The sequence below is a fragment of the Pan troglodytes genome, chromosome 22 (genome assembly GCF_028858775.2).
Source record: "Pan troglodytes isolate AG18354 chromosome 22, NHGRI_mPanTro3-v2.0_pri, whole genome shotgun sequence".
In the NCBI taxonomy this organism is placed as follows: Eukaryota; Metazoa; Chordata; class Mammalia; order Primates; family Hominidae; genus Pan; species Pan troglodytes.
Genome location: NC_072420.2, coordinates 45,989,945 through 46,007,465, shown reverse-complemented (window position 1 = coordinate 46,007,465; position 17,521 = coordinate 45,989,945). Strand labels below are relative to the sequence as shown.

At 52.5% G+C, this 17,521-nt stretch overlaps 1 long non-coding RNA gene across 1 annotated transcript; it reads left to right on the top strand.

The window, feature by feature from the left end:
- The first annotated feature begins 11,887 nt into the window (after window positions 1–11,887).
- Window positions 11,888–16,039, top strand: LOC112206647 (uncharacterized). Its single transcript, XR_002941068.2, has 2 exons — window positions 11,888–12,091; window positions 15,751–16,039. It is a non-coding gene; the product is annotated as an uncharacterized LOC112206647 (long non-coding RNA).
- Window positions 16,040–17,521: the final 1,482 nt, after the last annotated feature.

Below are 17,521 nucleotides of genomic sequence, written 5' to 3'. Positions count from 1 at the left end.
AGAGAAGTTTATTCACAGATCCTGGGGGTTAGGACTCCAACATGTGAATTTGGGAGAGACACAGTTCAATCTATAACGGCATGTATATGTATATGCTTGCCTGTGCATGTGTGTGCACATACGTGTGTATACCAGTGTGTGTGTGTTTGTGTGTAAACTGTGTGACTCTGCATAAAATCCTACCCTGAGGCTGACAGGTGGTGAAACCGGGCCCAGTGCAGGGCCAGGACCTGCCGGGATCATATGAGGCTGGGCAGTCGCCTCCCCCGCATCCTCCCAGCTGACACCCTGTGCTGTGAGGTCAGGCCGCCCCAGCTGTGGGCACAGGAATGGGCAGCAGGCTACCAAGCCGAGGGTCTGCATGGGTCCTCCAGCCATCTGTGGAGGCGCCCCACGGGCAGAGAGGGGAACAAGGGCTGTGTGTGCCTGGATGGAGGTAACTGCTGGGCGGGGGCTGATTGTGGGCACCAGGGATAAAGCCTTGAAGCCAGAGCCAGAGGAGGCCAAGGAGGGGCTGGCGGGGTGAGCACAGAGCCGCCGCAGGAGCCCTCGGGACTTGGTGCCTGGGTCTTTGGGAGGGACAGGGAGCAGGACAGCGTGGCCTGGGCACCGGGTCCAGGCAACTGTCCAGTCTCTGGGGGCCAGGCCGAGGAGCTGGACTTCTGCTCCCATGAGATCCCTTGTATGGTGTGGATTTCTGGCTTCTCTTTCTTTTTCTTTTTTCTTTTCTTTCTTTTTTTTTTGAGATGGAGTTTTGCTCTTTTTGCCCAGGCTGGAGTGCAATGGCGCGATCTTGGCTCACCGCAACCTCCGCCTCCCAGGTTCAAGTGATTCTCCTTCCTCAGCCTCCCGAGTAGCTGGGATTACAGGCACCTGCCACCATGCCCTGCTAACTTTTGTATTTTTAATAGAGATGGGGTTTCACCATGTTGGCCAGGCTGGTCTTGAACTCCTGACCTCAGGTGATCCACTTGCCTTGGCCTCCCAAAGTGCTGGGATTACAGGCTTGAGCCACTGTGCCTGGCCCTCATGGCTTCTCAAGTCTGGCAGATCCTCCCCAGATGCCTAGGCCTCCACAGCTCCCCGCATGCTGAGGTCCAAGCTGAAGGCAGCGTGGTTTCTGTGTGGGCTGCTGGCTGCAGGGCTGACCAATGGCCGGGGCTGCCCTGGACCTGCCAGCAGTGGCAGCCGGCAGGAAGTGGGTCCCAGGTGCAGGCTAGTGGAAAGAGGAGGTTGAACCACAGCCAAGCTGCTCAGATTTTCCAGGGTTGGACCCCCGGGTCATCCATGTGGGAGGAAGGAAGTGGTCCTGGGAGAGGCAGAGGAGCCCTCTGGCCCCCACAGGAAGGGTGGGCCCTGCATCCTCAGCCCGTGCCCCTCTTCCCTAGAAACTGTGGGCCCAGGTTAACCCTGGGGCCTGTGGGGGCTGGTGCAGAGCTGAGGATGAACACATCCCCACACCGGGGGCTCCCCACTCAGACCCCGGAGCCAGAGGGGAAACTAGGGATGCCTCCCTGTTCCACTGCCAGGGCCCAGGCTACGCTGTCGGTGGACAAATGGGCAGGCAGGTGGGTAGGCAGCAAGGCCAGGCCTCTGCTGGCCTCAAACTCAAGGTGTCCAGGAGGCCCTCAGCGGAGCGGAATGCCTGTACAGCATGAGGTTCTAGTACCACATGTGCCAGGGCGCGGGCATCTTTACCCACCACTCAGAGAGGTTGTTTGCTGAGTTCCTTCTATTTTGTAGCAGCAAGATCTTTCCTCATTGTGCGAAGAGCTGGTGCAGAACCTCCCTGATCCACGTTCTCCGTCAGTCTTGCTCTGTTTTTGGGGTCCATCCGGCCGCCACCATGTCCTGGTCCCCGCTGAGCCCCAGGTAGGCGGAGGCCCTTCCCCCATCCTGGGTCTTGTCATTGCAGGGGAAACTCTGAGGCCCCCCAGCCTCGTGGTCCTGCCGCCCTCCCTGGCAGGTTCTTGTCGACTCAAGCCCAGTGAACGAGGCAGCTGGAGGACAGACTTGCGGTCAGCGCTGGGACCGAGGCGGCCCTGGGGGGCCGTGCTGCCCACCTCAGCTTTGCCTCCAACATCAGCTGCTCAGCTTGTCCCTCACCCTGGGGTCTTCTGTAAGTCCCGAGCACTGCAGCCCATGGGAGGGGCTTTCTCCCAGCCCCAGTCAATCTCCTGATCACCAAACTCCTCTCACAACGGCTTCTGGGTTCTGAGGTTTTCATTCTCACACCTGGCTTCTATGGCAGGTCTATATGTAAATGCAGGTCTATGTGCAGATATGTGTACATACGAATTGTGTGTGTACATAGCTATGGTATATGTGAGTGCATGCACCCATGCACACGTATGTGGTATATGTGGTACATGTGCACACGTATGCAACACACGTGTATATGTGGCACTGTGTGTGATGCATGTGGGTATATAAATGTACATGGTGTGTGTGGGAATGCATTGCACATGTGTAAGTCTATGTGTGATATGTATACACATGTGTGTGATGTGTGTGGTGCTGTCTATATGCACATGTGCTGTGTGATACATGTTTGTGTGCAGGTACATGTGGTGTGGTGTGGCGCATGTCTGTATGCATATGTGTGGTGTGGTGTGTGGTGCAAATTTATATGCATGTGTGTTGTGTGATACGTTTGTGTGCACATGCATGTAATGTGTGTGGTGCATGAGTCTATATACACATGTGCTGTGTGATGCAGCTCTCTGTGCACATACATGTGGGGTGTGCCTGTGTGAATGCATGTACATGTGCAATATATAGCATGTGAGGATGTGTGCCTATGGACATGCATGTGGTGTGTACACACGTGAATGCATGTGCGCATAAACGTGTGTGGCCCATGTGAATGCTTGTGCATGTGTACATGTGCCTCTTTAAATTCAGGAGCTGTTCACTTGAGTGATGTAGGAATGAGCAGAGGCAGGAGCTCTGGAGTGTCCCTGACGGCAGTAAGTTCTTCCAGTTCTGGAGCAGAGCTGCCGGCGAGAGAGCCCAGCCCCGTTTTCTCCTTCCTCCAGGGCGATAATGTTCCCATGAGGCTCATTAGAGAAGACGGATGAATGCTGGCAGCTTGAAGGCTTCCAGAGTCACGAGCGCGCACACGCACACACACGCACGGCCCCACCAGTCTCATTACCAGCAGTTACGTAAAGCACACTTCCTGGGAACAGCTCGCCTCATTAGTCCACTGGGGTGATCAAGCTGCAGAAAGAAACCTCTCTTCCCAGAGTGGGGCCCACCGTGCCCAGTCGATGCAGCTCAAACCACACTCCGTTCCCAAAGGCTGGAAGCAATTTTCTGGCTCTGAGGGAATTTCCATGCATTTTTTGTTCATTTGTTTTGTTTTTAGAGACAGAGTCTTGCTCTGTCATCCAGGCTGCAGTGTGGTGGCACGATCATATCTCACTGCAGCCTTGAACTCCTGGCCTTAAACAATCCTCTTGCCTCAGCCTCCTGAGTAGCTGGGACTACAGGCACGTGCCACCACCCTCAGCTAATTGTTTTTTGTACTTTTTGTACAGATGGAGTATCACTATGTTGCTTGGGCTGGTCTCAAACTCAGGGGCTCAAGCAATCCTCCCACCTTGGCCTCCCACAGTGCTGGGATTGTAGGTGTGAAGCTTCAGCTGAATTCCCATGGATTTTATGTCAATTGGTGCTGAGGAGTTTGAGGCCAATGCCGGTGGTGATTCCTGGAATGTGGTGACCACCCACCTTGGAGATGATGACCCCAGGTCCCCTCCCCCAGCCCTAATTAGAGCAGAAGCACCAAGGCTTCTGCCTGGGAAATGGCTGGGAATACTCCTCCTCCCCAGCCCCTGAGGCTGGTGTACAGCGTGGGCATGGGGGCTGTGGGGACCCAGACAGGGCCTGACTCTGGCCTGCTGGGGACCCGGGCAGTCTGTCTCCCAGAGACTGGTGGTTCCGGCTGCCAGACCCCTGGTTAATGTGGAATTGGGTTCCAGCCACCCTGGATCCATGCACCGGGCAAGTGCCGCCGGCCGGCCGTGCTCCCATTGGTTCCTCACACCCACAGCATGATGCTCGTCTTACATATGAGGACTTTGAGATCCAGCAAAGTCACTAACTTGCCCAGGGTTGTACAGCAGGCAGGGGAGAGAAGAGGTTGGGAGTCAGGCAGCCTGGCCCCAGACACAGGCCCCAGACACAGGCCCTCACCCACTGTTCTGCCCTGGCCTGGCCTAAGCGTTCATAGGAAGCCGACGATGGGAGGGCCTGGTGTCCCGACAATGCCCTGGGCCCAACTCCTCCGACCCCAGGAGAACCCAGAGGAGGGCTGGGCCCTCCCACTCCAGGTCCTGGGATCCTGGCGGACAGGATGCTAGGACCCCTCTAGCCTGTGCTGCTGCAGAGGGTCACCCCACAGAGGGGGTCTGCAGACCGCCTTGGAGCCCCCGCCCTCAGCCCTTGGAGCCTGAGACTCCCAGCAGCCTGACCTATGACCTTCAGTAACGGTGATGTATCAGCTGGAATCAGACAGACCACCCAGGGACTCCGCCAGTAAGGAGATTTCCTTTTACTTCCTTTGTTTAATATCCTTCTTTTATCCACTCTTACATAATTTTATAAATTTTTATTAGGAAGATGAATCCATTAATGCATCACCAAGCTTCAGTGATAGCCAGCCTCCCTCTAGCCTCATAAATCCTCCCGTGGGGTATTTGAAATGAAATGAAGACGTCCTATCACTGTGTCCATAAATACTGTGGTATGCGCCCCCAGCAGATAAAATCTCTCCTTTTTAGAAAACACAGTCACAATGTAATCATCACAATGGATCCCTAAATATTCAGCCTGTTCACATTTCCCTGACTGAAAACGGCTGTTGTAACGTCTTTTCCTTGCTGCCCCGGCCGAGGCGCGTCTTCCCGCCCTGCGCCCTCTGTCCTCTCGCTTTCTGGGCATCTGCATGTGGATCCCGGGCCGTTCGTCCCATGGGATGCCCACTCTCGGGCTGCTGCTGCTGCTGCTGCCTGGCCGGATTTGATGAGCTCCTCCCTGCATTTCCTCCAGCCTTGGGGTTGCCAGGCAGTGCTGGCCTCTGCCCTTGGCATCTTGTGGGGGCACAGGGCGTCCTGGTGCCTCTCTTCTGGGGATGGTCAGCCTGGTCACACAGGTCCCCAGAGGAGGACTGGGTACTCCTGCCCCTGGTCCTGGGATCCCTGGAGGGCAGGATGTTGGCACCCCCTCCAGCCTGTGCTGCTGCAGAGGGTGGCCCCGCAGAGGGAGTTTTTGGACTGCCTTAGAGCTCAATACGGCAGGAGGCTGCATCGGCTCAGGCCCTAACTGTGGTCTCAAGCCGGCTCTCTCCTTGTAGGGACTCGGTTTCCCTGTGTTACCCTACTCCCGCCCTGACGGCTCAGACCCTCTCGTGGCAGTGGCTCACCTCTGGCGTTTCCTGAAGGTTTGCAAAACGGCGATCTTCGGATCCCATCACTCCTTCTGCGTTTACTCGCTGGAGATCCTCTGGAAAGAGCTTTCTCCCGTGAGCTGCTCGGCTGGGTGAGAAAGTTCCCGCGGGAAAGCCGGGACACGTGCTTGCTCCCTCCCCCTATTTGCCGGTTCGCAGCATCACGGCTTGGCGCCCTAACAGCACCCGAGAGGGACAGGAGGTTTTGAAAGTGGTTTGATAAATTCTCGGAGTTTCAAACATTTGATGTTTTCTACCATCACTACCATTAGTCTGTTCGATGCCTGTCATGCCCCAGCTGGCGCTGGGAGCCCTTCAAGCTGGGGGCTGCCCTCTCGACAGGAGGACGCCGGCGTGGCGGGTGACACTGCACTTGCTGGTGCCTCCTGGGCTTCCAGCAGCTCCCTGTGCCCCTGCCCAGCCCGTGCTCAGTCACTTCCCAGAGTCCAGGTTCAGGTGAGTGGGGAGAGGGGCTCAGAGCCAGCCTGGGTGCCGGGGACTGTGGCTCCTGAGTCATCTTTGCTTCTGGGCAATTCCAGATGACACAGCGGAAAAAATGTATTTTTATGAAACAAACATATGGCATGAGTTCAAGAGCTTACACAGGTGCCTCCTATTCAAACTGGAGAGTTTCTTCAACTTCTTTGACTTTATACTTGTATGCTTTTTTCTCTAACCCCGAAAATCTTGGCCCCTGATGGTATTAACATGTTTTGTCTTCATTTGCTTTATTTGAAACTGTATATATTCTAGTTTAAAATAAGAATACCAATATTATGGCCAAGTGCAGTGGCTCACACCTGTAACCTCAACACTTTGGGGGGCCGAGGTAGGAGGATCACTTGAGCCCAGGAGTTGGAGACCAGCCTGGGCAACATAGTGAGACCCCATCTCTACAAAAAATCAAAAATTAGCTGGGCATGGTGGTGCACACCTGTAGTTCCAGTTATTTGGAAGACTGAGGCAGGAGACTCTCTTGAACCCGGGAGTTACAGGTTGCAGTGAGCTGTGATTACACCACTGCACTGCAGTCTGGACGACAGAGTGAGACCCTGTCTCAAAAACAAACCAACAGGCCTGGTGCGGTGGCTCACGCCTGTAATGCCAGCACTTTGGGAGGCTGAGGCGGGTGGATCACATGAGGTCAGGAGTTTGAGACTTGCCTGGCCAACATGGTGAAACTCTGTCTCCACTAAAAATACACAAATTAGCCAGGCGTGGTGGTGGGTGCCTGTAATCCCAGCTTTTGGGGAGGCTGAGGCACTAGAATGGCTTGAACCTGGGAGGCGGAGACGGCAGCGAGCTGAGACTGCACTGCTGCACTCCAGCCTGGACGACAGAGCGAGGCTCTGTCTCAAAAACAAAAACAAAAAACAACAACAACAGCCAAAAAAAAAAAAAAAAGAATACAAATATTATTATCAGCAACCCAATTAGAGACTGCAGCCTGATATTTCTGCGTGGCTCCTCTTATCCTGCTACATACCCCGCCAGGGACGTCTAACCAATTCCTTGTGTTGAAATCCAGTTGGAAGCGACACACCCCGCCAGGGACGTCTAACCAATTCCCTGCATTGAAAATCCAGTGGGAAGCGACACACCCCGCCAGGGACGTCTAACCAATTCCCTGCGTTGAAAATCCAGTGGGAAGCGACACACCCCGCCAGGGACGTCTAACCAGTTGGAAGCGACACACCCCGCCAGGGATGTCTAACCAATTCCCTGCATTGAAAATCCAGTGGGAAGCGACACACCCCGCCAGGGACGTCTAACCAATTCCCTGCGTTGAAAATCCAGTGGGAAGCGACACACCCCGCCAGGGACGTCTAACCAATTCCCTGTGTTGAAAATCCAGTTGGAAGCGACACACCCCGCCAGGGACGTCTAACCAATTCCTTGTGTTGAAAATCCAGTGGGAAGCGACACACCCCGCCAGGGACGTCTAACCAGTTGGAAGCGACACACCCCGCCAGGGACGTCTAACCAATTCCCTGCGTTGAAAATCCAGTTGGAAGCGACACACCCCGCCAGGGACGTCTAACCAATTCCTTGTGTTGAAATCCAGTTGGAAGCGACACACCCCGCCAGGGACGTCTAACCAATTCCCTGCATTGAAAATCCAGTGGGAAGCGACACACCCCGCCAGGGACGTCTAACCAATTCCCTGCATTGAAAATCCAGTGGGAAGCGACACACCCCGCCAGGGACGTCTAACCAATTCCCTGCGTTGAAAATCCAGTGGGAAGCGACACACCCCGCCAGGGACGTCTAACCAGTTGGAAGCGACACACCCCGCCAGGGACGTCTAACCAATTCCCTGTGTTGAAAATCCAGTGGGAAGCGACACACCCCGCCAGGGACGTCTAACCAATTCCCTGTGTTGAAAATCCAGTTGGAAGCGACACACCCCGCCAGGGACGTCTAACCAATTCCCTGCGTTGAAAATCCAGTTGGAAGCGACACACCCCACCAGGGACCTCTAACCAATTCCCTGCGTTGAAAATCCAGTGGGAAGCGACACACCCCGCCAGGGACCTCTAACCAATTCCCTGCGTTGAAAATCCAGTGGGAAGCGACACACCCCGCCAGGGACGTCTAACCAATTCCTTGCGTTGAAAATCCAGTTGGAAGCGACACACCCCGCCAGGGACCTCTAACCAATTCCCTGCGTTGAAAATCCAGTGGGAAGTGACACACCCCGCCAGGGACGTCTAACCAGTTGGAAGCGACACACCCCGCCAGGGACGTCTAACCAATTCCTTGTGTTGAAAATCCAGTGGGAAGCGACACACCCCGCCAGGGACGTCTAACCAATTCTCTGTGTTGAAAATCCAGTGGGAAGCGACACACCCCGCCAGGGACGTCTAACCAATTCCCTGCGTTGAAAATCCAGTTGGAAGCGACACACCCCGCCAGGGACGTCTAACCAATTCCCTGTGTTGAAAATCCAGTTGGAAGTGACACACCCCGCCAGGGACGTCTAACCAATTCCCTGTGTTGAAAATCCAGTTGGAAGCGACACACCCCGCCAGGGACGTCTAACCAATTCCCTGTGTTGAAAATCCAGTTGGAAGCGACACACCCCGCCAGGGACGTCTAACCAATTCCCTGCGTTGAAAATCCAGTGGGAAGCGACACACCCCGCCAGGGACGTCTAACCAATTCCTTGTGTTGAAAATCCAGTTGGAAGTGACACACTCCGCCAGGGACGTCTAACCAATTCCTTGCGTTGAAAATCCAGTCGGAAGCGACACACCCCGCCAGGGACCTCTAACCAATTCCCTGCGTTGAAAATCCAGTGGGAAGCGACACACCCCGCCAGGGACGTCTAACCAATTCCTTGCGTTGAAAATCCAGTTGGAAGCGACACACTCCGCCAGGGACGTCTAACCAATTCCTTGTGTTGAAAATCCAGTGGGAAGCGACACACTCCGCCAGGGACGTCTAACCAATTCCTTGTGTTGAAAATCCAGTTGGAATGCTTCTCCAAGCGGTTAGGCCACCAATAGGACATGAAATTCTGTCCGTTGGTCATTTGTCTCCCATCTTCAGGGACCTCCCTGTTTGAGTCTTCCTTGTGCCTGCTTTGTTTTGTCGCTAAATTACACACACAATTCCTGAGGCAAAACCGTCAACCACAGCTGCTTGGCTTAGCCCGGCTTTCGGGCAAGGGGGCAGGTTCGGCACTGGGGGCCAAGGCACTGTGAAACCACCACGTGGCCCCGCTGATAGGCACCTGCTCTGAAGGCGGCTGGAGGCCGTCTCGCCTGAGACCCTGACTGTCATCTCAAGCCGGTTGTCCCTTGCAGGGACTCGGCTTTTCTATGCTCTCCTATTTAAACAGACATAGTGTCTGTGCTATGCTGGGCCCCAAGGGTAAGTCACAGAGGCCTGAAATCGAGGATGAGGCCGAGCGGAGCCTGGGCAATGTGGGCGCAGCCTAAAGGGCTGCGCTGTGCTGTGGTGGACGTGGCCTGCAGCGCCGTAAGCGATGCCTGTGCTCTCACTCCCACGGGGCAGGTGGAATCCCACGGACAGAGTCTCCTCACCCGGCCTCCCCGCAGCTGTGTGTCCGGGGCCGAGGCATCGGTTGGGCCAGCTGAGCTGGTGTTTGTTGACCAGGAGCAGCTTTAGTTTGCTCTGGGTAGAGCCCAACTTGTCTCATCCACCTGTAAAGCCAAACTTCATCCCATTGACCAACGACGAGCTGGAATTCCACAGGACAGTCCGTGGCCACCAGAAAAGCCTCCATGGCCTCTGCCACAGGCTCTGTCTGACTGTGGAGCAGATGGATGTTTCCGTGAACACAGGTCAGAGTCCTGCCTCCCAGCCAGCCCTCCTCATCACAGTCCTGGCACTTCATCCAACTCCCTCTGTCCTCCGAGTTGCGGCAGGGGCAGAAAACCCCACCGTGGAGTGCTGAGCCAAGACTGGGTTCACGGATGGTTCCCGGCCACTGGCTGCTATACCACGCTGCCTTTCCACCCTCTGCAGCACCGCATGGAACGCACACATCCTCTCACATTCACACGGACACACCCAGCGCCACTCCCGGTGTGGTTCCTTCCACATTCCAAACACATCCGGACCTTTATTTTATTCATTATTTATTTATTTATTTATTTATTTATTTATTTATTTATTTATTTTTGAGAGTGAGTCTCACTCTGTCACCCAGGCTGGTGTGCAGTGGCATGATCTCGGCTCACCGCAACCTCCACCTCCCGGGTTCAAGCGATTCTCCTGCCTCAGCCTCCCGAGTAGCTGTGACTAAAGGCGCGTCCCACCATGCCCAGCTAATTTTTGTATTTTTAGTAGAGACAGGGTTTCTACTAAACCAGGTCAGGCTGGTCTCCAACTTCTGATATCATGATCTGCCCGCCTCAGCCTCCCAAAGTGCTGGGATTACAGGCGTGAGGCACCGCACCCGGCCAGATAGACCTTTATGTTAACAGCTACACATCGTCCCATGGCCTGGATAAGCCGACATCTATTGGTTAATGTGGTTGCTGTTGCCCAGCTTTGCTCTGCAGATCAATATTTGGTGTCCTTGCACACACACGTGCCTGCCAGCCTTCCCCACCTTGGCCTATGCGAGCGCCCACTTCCGAGCTCCCTGTTTCACTCGCTTGCTTGGTTTTTTTTGGTTCTGCACCCCCTCCGCACCCCCAAATGAAACCCCATCTGGACAGGGACCCTGTCTTGCTCACCCGTGGATCCTGGGCACAGCAGGGGAGATGCTCCCCTGTGATTTCTTCCAGATGTGTTTGTTTCAGCCTCCGTGTTTGCATTTGCAGACTGCATATGGGAGAACGTGGGGCCCCGGCTTCCTGCATTCTGTATGAATCTGCAACTGAGCTGGCACCACTAGTAAAGAGGTCCCCCGTTCCCTTGATCTGCAATCCTGAATCTGTTGTGAATCAAGTGTCCCGTGTGTGTGTTTCTGGACCTTCCATTCCACTTCACTGACCACTGTGTGGCCTGGTCTGGACTCCTATAGCTTTGTGGTGGGCATTGGCACCTGGGGGCCGAGTCCCTCGCTTTGGTCGTCCTCAAGGTCGTCTTGCTGTTCTTGCCCCGTCCATTCCCATGTAAACTTTAGCTTGGCAACCCCCCACCCACCACACACACACTCACACACTTTGGCCTGGATTTTAATGGTGATTACATGGAATTTATAGATCAATTGTTGTGTTTGTTAACTTGTTTTTAACTTGCTTTTAATCCATAAACATATCATATCCCCTCCTTTATTTAAATCTTTTTTTTTTCTTTTTTTTCTGTCACTCAGGCTGGAGTGCTGTGGTGAGATCTCCGCTCACTGCAACCTCCACCTCCCAGGTTCAAGCGATTCTCCTGCCTCAGCCACCTAAGTACCTGGGATTACAGGCGCACACCTCCACACCTGGCTAATTTTTGTATTTTTAGTAGAGATGGGGTTTCACCATGTTGGCCAGGCTGGTCGCGAACTCCTGACCTCAGGTGATGCGCCCTCCTAGGACTCCTAAAGTGTTGGGATTACAGGCGTGAGACCCCATGCCTGGGCTATTTAAATCTTCTTTAATGTACCTTAGTCAATGTTTTGCTGTTTTTGGAATATTTTACTGAACAATTACTAGGTAATTGATGGGTTTTGATACTACCAAAATGGTATCATTTAAAAATTCTCATTTTCTAATTATTAGTTGCTGGTCTGTATAAAGATAATTAATTTTTGTATATTTAGCTTGTATGCAGTGTTGTTGCTAAATTTACTTTTTAAAAATAACAGCTTTATTAAAATATAATTCACATACCATACAGTTCACCTGTTTGAAGTATAGAGTTCAGTGCTTGTTAGTATATTCACAGAATTGCACAACCATCATCGCAATCAATTTTGGAATATTTTTATCACCCTCCCCCACAAAAAGTACAACAAGCAAAAACCTGTACCAACACTAAATTCATTTTTCATCCTAACACTCACCTAGAGATTATTTTGGATTTTCTACAAACACAATGCACTTCCTGCCGTGCTTGTGTTGGGAAATCTGCCAGAACCCACAGGAGGGAAAGTCTAATGAAAGCACGCACCTGCTGGAAAACGAACCGGGCTTTTGAAAAGAGAGGGGCTGCATTTGTGCTGACACGAGCAAGGTACAGAGAGATCTAAATGCATGGTATAGTGCGTGTGTGTGTTGTCCAGAGTGGCTAATTCAAATGTTCATTCTAACCTTAGACGTGGATTGAGAATTAGGCAGATGTACACAGAAATGAATTAGGACACTCAGGCTACTTGGGAATTTTGAGTGATTCCCGTACAAGCTCCTGAGGGCCTCATCAGCAAAGGCATTTCTGAATGCATCCTCTTCCCCTCCCCAAAGAAGAAGATTAAATGTGCCAGGTCTAGGGAAGGTCAGCGGGGGTGCTTGTGACCAAGCCTGCATCCCCTCACCTGTGCTGCTGGCAGGCCGGGCCCCCAGGCAAACCCTAGCGTCCGACTGGATCAACTGAGCAGAACAACCCTGAATTAGGCTTCTGCCCCGAGCTGGGGGGAGCCAGCCACAGAGACCCCGGGTGGGAAAGCTGGACCAGGAACGAGCCTCCTTCTGTGGGGGGCTCAGTGGTGGCTGCAGGGGTCATTCCCAGGGGTCAGAGGCATCCACCCCAGGCAGGAGCTGCCTCCAGGTGACTTGAGCAATGAAGAGAAAAAATTCTTTCTGTGTCAAAATATGTTTCTGTGTTAGCCTAAGGTAAACTGAGAGAAAGAATCCCAGTTTAAGAGAATGTCTGCATAAGTAAGGTTCACAAGTGTATCTCAGAGCTTGTGATTATCTGGGGAAAATGTCATAACAATGTAGAAATCTTCGTTTAGACAAGTTTGCCCATTTTATAACTTTGGTACACATACTACTATAAAATTTCAAGTTTTAACACTGAAAATTAAATTTCCGAGGGTGGCAGGTGAACAATTTCCTCTGAGGAGAGGGAAGAGCCACACTCGATAATTTCTTTGCCGCCTTTCTCTCCTCTTCCCTGTCCTGGGACTTCCAGAAACTGCCGGAGGTGGGGCCAGAAGAGAACAAGGATCTGAAAAATGCTCTCACTCTAACTCCCGCGTGGCATGTGTGAGCCAGTCTTAGCTTTGGTTTGCACTTTCTGAAAAGAAGGAATGATGTCGAAACCTTAGTTTGAGAGATGATGGATTCCTGGGTGGAAATGAGCAAACGGAGGGATGGATGGATGGACGGATGGATAAACGGATGGATGGATGGATGGATAAATAGATGGATGGATGGATGGATGGATGGATGAATAGGTGGATGGATGGGCGGGTGGGTGGATGGATGGATGGATGGACGGGTGGATGGGTGGATGGATGGATGGATGGATGGATGGATGGATGGACGGGTGGATGGGTGGATGGGTGGATGGATGGACGGGTGGGTGGATGGATGGATGGATGGATGGATGGGTGGATAGATGGATGGATGGGTGGGTGGATGGATGGATGGGTGGATGGATGGACGGGTGGGTGGATGGATGGACGGATGGATGGATGGATGGATGGATGGACGGGTGGGTGGATGGATGGATGGATGGATGGATGGATGGATGGATGGGTGGGTGGATGGATGGATGGATGGATGGACGGGTGGATGGGTGGATGGATGGATGGATGGATGGATGGATGGATGGATGGATGGGTGGGTGGATGGATGGATGGATGGATGGATGGACGGGTGGGTGGATAGATGGATGGATGAGTGGATGGATGGATGGGTGGATGGATGGATGGATGGATAGATGGATGGATGAATGGGTGGATGGATGGATGGGTGGATGGATGGATGGGTGGATGGATGGATGGACGGGTGGGTGGACAGATGGATGGATGGGTGGACGGGTGGATGGGTGGGTGGATAGATGGATGGATGGATGGATGGATGGGTGGATGGATGGATGGGTGGATGGGTGGATGGATGGATGGGTGGATGGATGGACGGGTGGGTGGGTGGGTGGATGGATGGATGGATGGATGGATGGATGGGTGGATGGATGGATGGATGGATGGACGGGTGGATGTATGGATGGACGTGTGGGTGGATAGATGGATGGATGGGTGGACGGATGGATGGATGGATGGGTGGATGGATGGACGGGTGCGTGGATGGATGGATGGATGGATGGATGGATGGACGGGAGGGTGGGTGGATGGATGGATGGATGGATGGATGGATGGATGGATGTGTGCAGAGGAAAGAGGCACTGTCATCGGTCTCCACGTGAATTCCAGCCAACAAGACTACAATGCTCCTATGAGACCAAACTGTATTTTGAGTTAAAGTTTCCATATTGAGGATAAGCTTATGCTCAAAAGAAAAATCACAGCTTCTGAGCGACTGGTCTGTAAATTGGCAACAGCATGAAGCAGATAAGAGAATACGCTCGCTATGGACATGTGCCCAGACATGAAGCAGATAAGAGAATACGCTCACTATGGACATGTGCCCAGACACAGAACAGTGGCTAGTTGTTAAAACATTTCCTTCTAAGGCTAATATTTTCAGAAGGAAAAATATAACAAAGGTGATTACTACCACATTTAAATCTCTGCAAGGCCCCATTTTATTTTTAACCTGATAAAAGGGACCAGAACTAGTGGATCCATGTCATGACACACTTGTCAAAACCCATAAAATGTTTGACACAAGGAGTGAGCCCTAACGTGAGCCGTGTATTCGCGCGACTGATAATTGTAACAAACGCAGCACAGGAAGCAGGATGTCAGTCGCAGGGGAGCCGAGGCACTGGGGCTCCCTGGACCTGAGACTCAGTTTTTCTGTAAACCTAAAACTGCTCTAAGTAACAAAGTCCACTAATTAAAATGTTTAAAAAGGAGCCAAACCATGCTTCTTCTTTAATACATCTTATATGCTTTTCCTAATAATAATTTGAATCATTTTAAATGTCCGATTTGGAGATTTTCATATCGTTTTTGAAAGACTGGGCATTTTGGAAATCCCTTGTTGGGTCATGTCATTACCGGAACAGCTCATTAAACGTTTTGTGAGTGACTCTGACACACACGATGGGTCCCTTGTCGTTCATAAACGGGATTTTATAGAAGCATTGATTATATCATAATGTTATAAAGGCCTATAAAATTGCTCCTTAACCTGAATTGCAGGGTGAAATTTAAGGGCAAGCATCTCTAATAATATCCATGTGGAAAGCTATTGTATTTTGATCTTAGTTCATTATAGTTTCTGACATTCTCAAATGGCCTTTGCACTTTGTAGGAATAGGGCATTAAGAAATAAATACCTGGCCGGGCACGGTGGCTTACACCTGTAATCCCAGCACTTTGGGAGGCCAAGGCGGGGGGATCATGAGGTCAGGAGATCGAGACCATCCTGGCTAACACGGTGAAACCCCATCTCTACTAAAAATACAAAAAATCAGCCAAGCGTGATGGCGGGCACCTGTAGTCCCAGCTACTCAGGAGGCTGAGGCAGGAGAATGGCGTGAACCCGCGAGGCGGAGCTTGCAGTGAGCCAAGATTGCACCACTGCACTCCAGCCTGGGCGACAGAGCGAGACTCCGTCTCAAATAAATAAATACCTGAGTGTCTTTTAAAAATTAGAATTCAATACCAAATTGTGGGTTATTTAAAAACAATATGTTAAAGACAAATTCCCTTGACCTGGGCGTGTCTGTTTCTTCTCTGTGTTGGTCACTTCACATCAGATGTAAACACCAGCGCTGTTCCCTGAATATTCTGAATATAAAGACACCTTTTTCTCTCTTCTCAGAGACCTGTATTGCCTTAACACTCCCAGGAATGACCACCTGCAAGCTTGCGCTGTGACTCCCGTCCCAAGACATGCGGGCCAGTATGAGCGGAGAGGTTCCCAGCACCGTCACAAGACCCTGTGCTATTATTTTAGACTCACCTGTGGCTGTTGACAACACCACACACATGAAATGATGCTCACCAGAATCGAAATACTCAGCTAAACAAAGAATTGTGTTGGTCATGAAATTATTACCAGGAGGGATAAAACTCCAGGGTGGGCCATTAAAGAATCTGAATTCAATTCATTCTCATGTAAGATGTTGGAGCTAGATTTACACAAAGGCAGCAAAGCTGCTGGCCAAGTCTCAGTGACTGTGAACGGATACCAGGGTAACAGTGAGATGTGTCCACACTGAAGGGGCTCGGGAGTGGGAGTGGAGCTCTGGAGGCCCCATCTTTGCTGGGAAGGGCACGGGGGAGCATGGCCCCCATCATGAGCAGAGACGGAGAGGAGAGCTCGGACTCCTCACTCCAGGGAAGGCACGTGGGTGCCCCACACTGCACCTGTGGGACTCGGCCACACCAGGAAAACCAGATGCATTTACCTAGTAATCAAGAAAGGTTCACATTCAATCAACCAGACACATCATTTGAAAATTTGGGGGAAAATACTAAAAGGAACCCAAAGATAGATAAAGAACAGCACTAGTGAAGACAGCGGGAGGTGGGGACTTGGTCAGATGAAGGCCTGGCTCTGAGGCCAGTGCAGTGCGGGGTGAGGCAGCCCAGAAACGCCCGGGAGCTGCCACGAGCAGACACCGAGGGAGGGAACCGTTCCCAGCCACAGCTTTCTTGGCACGACATAAACGAAGAAGCTTTTGAAGCCTGCAAGACCCACGACCTTCTCCAGTCAAAGGCCGCTGACATCTGCTCCATCCATGGAGGAACCAGACCCACAGGTCACAGAAACCATGGCCGAGCATTTGAAATGATGAAACTCTTCCCCACCAGTTCATTGTTTCTCCAGGGCAGGGGCCTAGAAGTAGAATTTCTTGGTTGAAAAGATGGCATCTTTAAAAACTATCATGTAAGAACAACCCTAACTGTCTTCCCCGCACCGGCAGCCGCCTGCCTCACTCGCTCATCCCCACACTGAAGGCTTCCCAGCTCCTTTGCATTAGAAGCAGTTCCAGACGCTGGGGATCCATCACCACACAGCAGGGGGAATATCCCTGCCGTGCAAACACACATTCCAGTAAGAGACAATGAGACAGGCTGCTGGGTGCTGGTTAGGAATGTGAACGGGGTTGTCAGAGGGGCCTCGCGGAGAAGACCCTGAGAAAAGACTGGAGGAGGCCAGGAGCCAGGGAGGCCTGTGTGGTGGGGGAAACAGCATCGCAGGCAGAGGGAACGGCGAGGCAAAGGCGAGTCAGGTGCATGCCCGGTGTTCCAGGATGGAGAGTCCATGTAGCCAGAGGGTGGGGAGGGAGGAGAGGACCTCAGGGCGGGAAGTGGGTGAGTTGGGAGCCACCCTGGCGGGTCTGCCAGATCCTAACAGGGTCACCAGGCTTCTGGCTCAAAAGCCAGCTGTCGGCCAGAGAGCAAGCTTTGGGGGCTTCAAGAGGGGTGACATTGGTGTCTCAGCCCAGCTCAAGTGGGACAGGCCGGCCTGGCTGACCCTGGGGTGTCTTGTCTGTCTGAGCCTCATCCCTGCCGCCACCCTACACATCGGATGCACATGTGGACAGTGATGACTGATGGGCCTTTGTGGAGTCTGGGCTCTGGAC